Raw genomic sequence first — 7,287 nt, 5'->3', positions numbered from 1 at the left:
TATGGTCTTTTGAACAGACAATGAAGAAATATTACACATATTCATCTATCACAGCTCAAAAATACTTTGCTTCTCTCTTGACTCCTGAGTGATAGAGAAGTAGGTCATGCCATCTGAAGGTGGATGCGAACGCACGTCAACAGAAACAACATGGCTTATGGTTGGATAATATACACACATAAATGGTCACTGACCTTTCCCAGAGGCTCAATTGTAGGATGGGCGAAAACTCCCATATGAGGAAATAAGGAAGCTCCCATTTCTGCTCATTGGGTGGCTTTCCTAGTCTGTGGTGAATGTTAATGTGGCACACAGAGCTCACTGACCTGTTGCTATGCGCCACCTGCACGTAAACTGTGCTGCTGACGACTGCTGGGTTGGTAAATCTTAGCTAATCTTCTTAGTCATGCAGTCGCACAGTCCACTTGTACCAGGCTGCTTAATTTGATCTACTGAGCCTTATATATATGTGTATATATACTGTATATATATATATATATTCAGAGGATTCATATATATATTCAGAGGATTCAGTGTCAGCATCTATCTGTTCGTATGTTTTTGTACACTAGTAAAAGAATGCCACAATAATGGATAAAACATTGCAAGTGCTTTCAGCTAATAAAGAGACTATCCCCGTTCCACTCCAAATTGGGCTCGGTGGCTTTACTGTGTAGAGTTTGCATGTTCTCCCTGTGCTGACCCGTGGTCACATGGGATCAGCTCCAGCATACGGTGAGCCCTAAGTAAAATAAAGCAGTTTAGAAGGTGCATAAATGGATGAAACAAATGCTCATACAGTGGTGTGGTTGCTAGAATTGAGATTATTGCCAGTTCTGTTTCAGGCTTGGAGGCCAGTTCTTTGCTCCACTTATTCAGTAATGTCCTTTGTATTGAGTAAAATGTTCTACATTGATGAATAAATGCACCAGTATACTTTGTACAACAAAGAAAAATCTTTCAAACAAAGTCAGTTATGTTTGATATTTTTGGAAATGTTGAGATTTTTATTGGATTTTTGCAAATCTCAGAATCCATGTTTCTATAGTGGTGTATGAAATATGTAGAACAATAATGAGCTTCAGAATGTTGAAAGAGCAGTTTGCACTGTCACCTCAAAGTAAGAACGTACTGGCTGATAAGCTGACTGGCTTGGTGTTTTCATATTCTCACTGTGCTTTTAATGGTTTTCTGTGGATACTCACAGTTCAACACAGCCTTGTGACGTTCTCGTGAATTCAAAGTGTTCGAGTGTGAAAACTACCCGAATTTGTCCTGAGGTTCGAATGACTTGTATTGACTGTAGATTTCAAAATAACAACAAAAAAAAGCGTGTGTGGCTGTTTGTCTCTATGTGCTTGCCCCTTGATAGACTGCAAACTGTCCAGGGTGTATCCTGCCCTCGCCCATAGTAAGCTGGGATTGGCTCTCCAGCCTCCCCTTCAACCCTGAACAGGAGAAGTGGTATAGAAAATGGGTGGATGGATGGATTTATGCTGCTTACATAGAGGTCACAACCTATGCTCCCCCAGGTTGTACAGAATTAGGAAAAACATCTTTCTCTTATTCTACACCATCAACCTGGAGTCAACTCCAACACGAACTGATGGCTCTTGTTGTTTTTTGTAACCCCTTATTTTTAATTATTGAAGATGTAAAACCTACACAACTTGACTTTCTGAAATATGTGTGTATACTTTAGTTCTGTCTATGGGATGGAAATGTTATGTGATGGAAATGTGTTACATGTGTTTAACAAGTCTTTCTTGTAAATAACAACATGCATCTCAATCAGATTACTAGAGGTCTAATTAAAAACAATAAAACCACACTTTTATCACTTTTCTAGAACAATGATTGGATTGTAAAATAAGCACCCTATGAGTCTGCAACATCAGCTTGGTGTTCCACAAAATGCAGCAAAAAATAATCGCATTGTGCTCAGGAAGATGGACAGTCAGGTAGGTAACATGTTAAACTGCTATTTTCCCACAGGAACAGAGGGGAGAGCTTTGAGGAGAAACGTATCACATTTACAACAATGGGAACCTCCCCTTCTTTTGTGACATTTCTTTCTGTCTGCACTCACAAACGATCCTTTCCTAATATTTTCTCAGTGATGGAGAAAGAAAACAGGGTAGCCTACAGCTAACTGGGTGACACAACTGCAATGGTCTTTTTTTTCCATTGCTGGATCTAAATCTAAACATGAATATATGAACGTTTGCAAAAAAAGTTTTAGAAAGTTTTCAGTGGGTTCCAGTGGTAACCCTAACCCTAACAGAGCTGAACTCAGAACTCGGAAACTGAACGTGTGCATGAAAAATAGTGGTTGTGTCGCCTGTGCATCTCTCCTTAAGGCTACAGTGGAGATGCTTGAGGCTTTTTGATGCAACTACCCAAACACACCAGAATTTCATCAATAACTGACCTGCTATATGAATTATACAACATTAAAGTGAATTTAACATAAAAACATACAATTACTTGTTTTATTATGTCAATTTTCTTCATATTTTGTTTCAATTGTTATTTTGTCCAAATCTGGTGAGGCAACTTCCCATTATAAATACCTCTGACACACACAAGTCCAGAGATAAATATTGATTCATTCAGCGGCAATTAAAAAAAAAGAAGAAGAAGGAGGAAGGATCCCTGTCACCTGGATTGCGCAAGTCCCTTTTGTGTCATGCCCAAGAATTCTACGTTCTTTAGGCCACAAAGAGGTAATTGTAGTGTGCTGGGGCTTTATGGCGGGCTGAGCGAGAGAGGTCTGATTTCACATTGTGCTGAACAGAAACCAAGAGGCACCCTATACAACCTCCCCACAGGGCACTGAAATCTCACCTGGACTCTTATGGACTAGCAAAGGCTTAATCCACTGAGTTATTTTAGTAAATCTTTAATTGGTGGGTGTACAGTTTCAGTTAAAACTCCAAAGTAAGCAGACACATTGACATACGCTCATATGATTTCACTGACAGTTTTAGAGGATTGTTGCTTAAAATTTGCATTTATTATACTCTCACACTCAGATCTTCATTAAAACTTCTATCCAGTCATGGTCAGAGTGTTAGCAAACAACAGGTTTCTTTTGTTGTTGGGTTTTTTTTTTGTTTTGTTTTGGGGTTTTTTACCTACGCTGCTGTGAACTAAGATCCTTAGAATGAAAACACTGAGTTGGTTTAACCTTAAATTATGATCACATCAGTGCCTGGGCATCTTTAGACCCACCCAGCAACAAGCAGGGCTCTTGTCTCCTCCTCTCACGCTGGTATAGAAGTGCAGAGATGAGAGTTTCCACTTATCACGTTGCCACTGGTGCTGTCAGCAGGAAGTGAAGGGGGGAGGCCATAGAGAGTGAGAGAGAAAGAGAACTCCTGAGAGAGAGAGTGAGTGAGAGAGAGAGAGAGAGAGAGAGAGAGAGCTCATTCGCTTCAACTGCACCTGACAAAAAAACATGCACAGAGCACTGCAGGTAAGTGAAATTTACAGATTTTGAAGGATTCATTCTGGAAAAGGATTTCAAAAATGTGCTAGTTTCTAGAAAGCTGAAAAGGAAAAAAAGCGAAGCCAGTGAATGATGCAACTTGTCTTGCTTTGGTTTTTCATTAACAACACTTGCTTACACTGGCATTGTCAATATAACGTTACATGAAGGAAAATGGTGATCCCTTACAGCGATTCAGAAAATGAGATTGATTTTGTTTAAGTAAATATTTGCAAAAGTCTTCTGTTAATAAATTCAACTCTTTCAGGGCAGCATCAGCTTCTTGGTGCATAAAATAATGTAACTATTTTAATTTGAAGATACTGCAGTTTTTTTCTAATGCAGTTCTTTTTTTTAAACATACAAAGGGCTATTCATTTTTAGGAAAATTACTTTCTTGAAAACTTGTAACCGTGATCAAGCTAAATAAACTCATTATCTATTAATTTGTCTAACCAAATGTTGCACTTGATTCATTAATATAGCATGGGGATGACTTAAATTTGATATTTAATTTGGGGAATATCAATGGGAGTCAGATATTTGAAAGTGGATATGTCACCTGGATGCACTTATTTTATGTATGTCCACCAATCAAACCTAGGGTTTTGATATACAAGCCAACATGGCCACTGTTATCATTCAGTTTCTAGGGTGTAGAGCCCATAGGAGATCATACTGGCATCCATGGGAGCCGGAAAAAAACAAGTCATGCCGTTAAGCAGATCTCCCGAGGGGACAGATCAAGGAACAAACACATTTTAATTGTGTTCACTGCAAAACGAGACACTTAAAATATAACTGTGAGTCACAATACTGGTCACCTTCGCTGGATGAATTTCACTCACCAGCAGGACATATTGCTAAAATCTACCGGTACTTGGTTTTTTTCAGAAATCTTTCTGTTTTATTTATTCTTTTTTTTTTTTTTTAAGAGGAGGGAGACTCTGAGTGAAGCGAAGTTGTTCCTTGAAAAATCACTTCTTTTTTTTTAATTTCTTGTATTGTAGCTCAACCTGACAATTATGGGATCAGTTTCACCCGAACAGTTAGAGGATTGTAAAAAGAGGAGACTATAGGTGACTTCGCCCTCACAGATCAAAAGAGCTGCCCAGGTGGGATACAATGAATGTAATTCAGAAACCTGTTACTCTGGGTAAACACGCTGAATTGTGTCTTTATTGCTTTTTTTTTTTTTCTCCACACAAATCTATAGCAGCAAGTTTAAACATTTTCTCACATTTAAACTCATCAGATATCTGTGTAAAACAAAGTGGACATCACAGAAAGTAGTATAATAATCTGTGTTAACCCTGATTTTCTCTTAAATTTTGCCATGTGTGATGTATTTGCAGGCGGGAGAAAGGGGTTTCTTCCTTTCTGTCAATGGGATAATGGCCTCCATTAATTCCATAAAAGACACAGGTAGGATGAGAGCACTTTCCTTTTTTTTTTCTTCTTTTTTTTATGAAATATGGCTAATTGTAGGCATTGCAATGGTCAATGGTCATTCATACACAACATATCGGAGGGGATTAAACATGATTGAGCTTTTTTATAATCAAAGGAAGCAACATTTTCTAGTGTAGGTTCTTCTCATACACAAACATCCAGTGGTAATTGTTTATCAAGAAGACAGAGCCAGTGAAACTCTGGGACCCCCACCGCTGATGGTCACAATATACTGGATCAATCTATTTCCTTGGTGGACTTCATTTCAAGTTTTAAATCAATTGTATATGTTACCAAGCAGCAGCATGTGCTGAGGTCCTATGTCTAATGGCTCTTTAGGGGATAATATCAGCATGTGAAAATACAATTCGATTTGACAAATATTTTGTATAGTTCAGTGCGTTGGTATACGTGCTGGTAAGCAATCAGCAACTTCATGACACTGCTAAAACCAACAACAGAGAGCATAGAGGTGAATATATCTGTTGATTTTGATAACATCAATGTATGTACCAAAATTAAAAACTGCAGCTTTGTATGAGAAATTGTATAGTGTGAGTTTGGTGTCAAATACATTGCACGAGAGTAAACTCGTTTGCATGTTGTTGTACAGGAGGTGCACTGTTGTGAATAAGTAAAGCAGAAGCTAAGAGCACTAATTTTCACCTTAACAAGCAAACAGCATTGTTACTAGCTCATTAAAGTCTTGTTTGCTGGAACAGAAGTGCCCTCAGACAGGAACTTGAAAGATGTTCCCCATTGTAACCCACATTTACAGTCATCTACATAACAATGCAGTGTACATCTTTAAATTCCCTTCACAGTACATATCTGCATGTTGAGAAAATAGCTCAGCTGTTTTGTTGTTGTTCCATCTCATTGCATGTAAAGAATCAAAAATTTCCCCTCAGATTATAGTGCATCTTTCTTCATAATGCAACTTCATCTGTGCTGATTAAATCAGTCAACAGATTGAGCCACCATGGTAGCAGTGAGAGCTAATGAGAAGTGTCACTGTCACATTAAAATAATGTAACCAGGTGCATGTTGATGAGAGAAATGAAGGAGATTTTTTTTTAGAAGTGCAAGTAGCTTACTCGGCTCGTAATTGTCATTGACTTGCGTAACACTGAAGCGGAACAGACTTCACACCAAACCTGAAACCTGGACCAAAACATAGGATAGAATGAATGACACTGTAATACTCTCAAACCGCACCACAAGCTGAATGACAACTAAAAAAAAAACTACTTGGTTTTGCAGATATCCCACATCTCTTATTGTTAGGACTGCTTCTGCCATCAGTATTAGTGCCAAGCGTAGGGACAGAGACTACTTCCTCACCCTCAGTGGCTCCAGTCACCACATCTGCATCCATGACAGCCATGAGCCCCTCCATGACCCAGTCTGCCGCTCCAGTCACCACAACTGGAAACCAAGGAGGATCTCCAACACAGCCCGCAGCCACCACCACTCAGGCAATGACAACCGCCAGCAATGCAGCCCCTCCCTCCCCCTCTGCTTCCACCGTAGGAAGTTCGCCATCCTCCACCACCTCCTTCAACCAACCTCCCACAACCACCATAGGTACAGCAACCGCCACAACCATGCAAACTGCCACAACTCCATCTGGAGGCACAGCAGCCACCATCGCCCAGTCCTCCACAACTCCATCTGGAGGCACAGCAGCTACCACCACCCAGTCCTCCACAACTCCATCTGGAGGCACAGCAGCCACCACCGCCCAGTCCTCCACAACTCCATCTGGAGGTACGGCATTCTCCCCCTCCACCCCCCCCCCAGTTTGGTATCAGCACAACCACATACCCATTTCTACTTTCTCAGCTTTTGTCACCACTTCTAATCCAGGAACTTTGCCTCCTCTACAGTTGGTTCGACAATGATGTCCAGCACCATCATAGCAGCCTCGTCTGCCTCCCAGACTCCAGTCACTTGGTCCATGTCCTCAACAATGTCCACTGATCAGACAATCGCCACTAGTATGAGTGATCTCATCATATTTGTCAGGATTTATTTTGCATTGGCAAATTATTACATTTAGCTTTTTCACAGGTGACATGAACACAATGGCTGTGACCAGTAGTAGTAACACTACTGCTTGGATGCCTATGGTAGGTCACCTTTTATGATCAACTTGCACACAACTTTGCACCTTCTTTGCCTCGTACCTTTCATCATCATGTTATTTTCACATCTCACCGATACAGCTGTACTGCCCTTCATTCACCTGTAACAAGTCTGACTGCTACACAATGTACAACAGTCAGAATACCACCGCATGCAACTCTACTTGTCAGGTAAGTATCACATACAAATCAATTACA

The sequence above is a fragment of the Blennius ocellaris genome (genome assembly GCF_963422515.1).
Source record: "Blennius ocellaris genome assembly, chromosome: 8".
In the NCBI taxonomy this organism is placed as follows: domain Eukaryota; kingdom Metazoa; phylum Chordata; class Actinopteri; order Blenniiformes; family Blenniidae; genus Blennius; species Blennius ocellaris.
Note: the sequence above shows the minus strand (reverse complement) of the source record.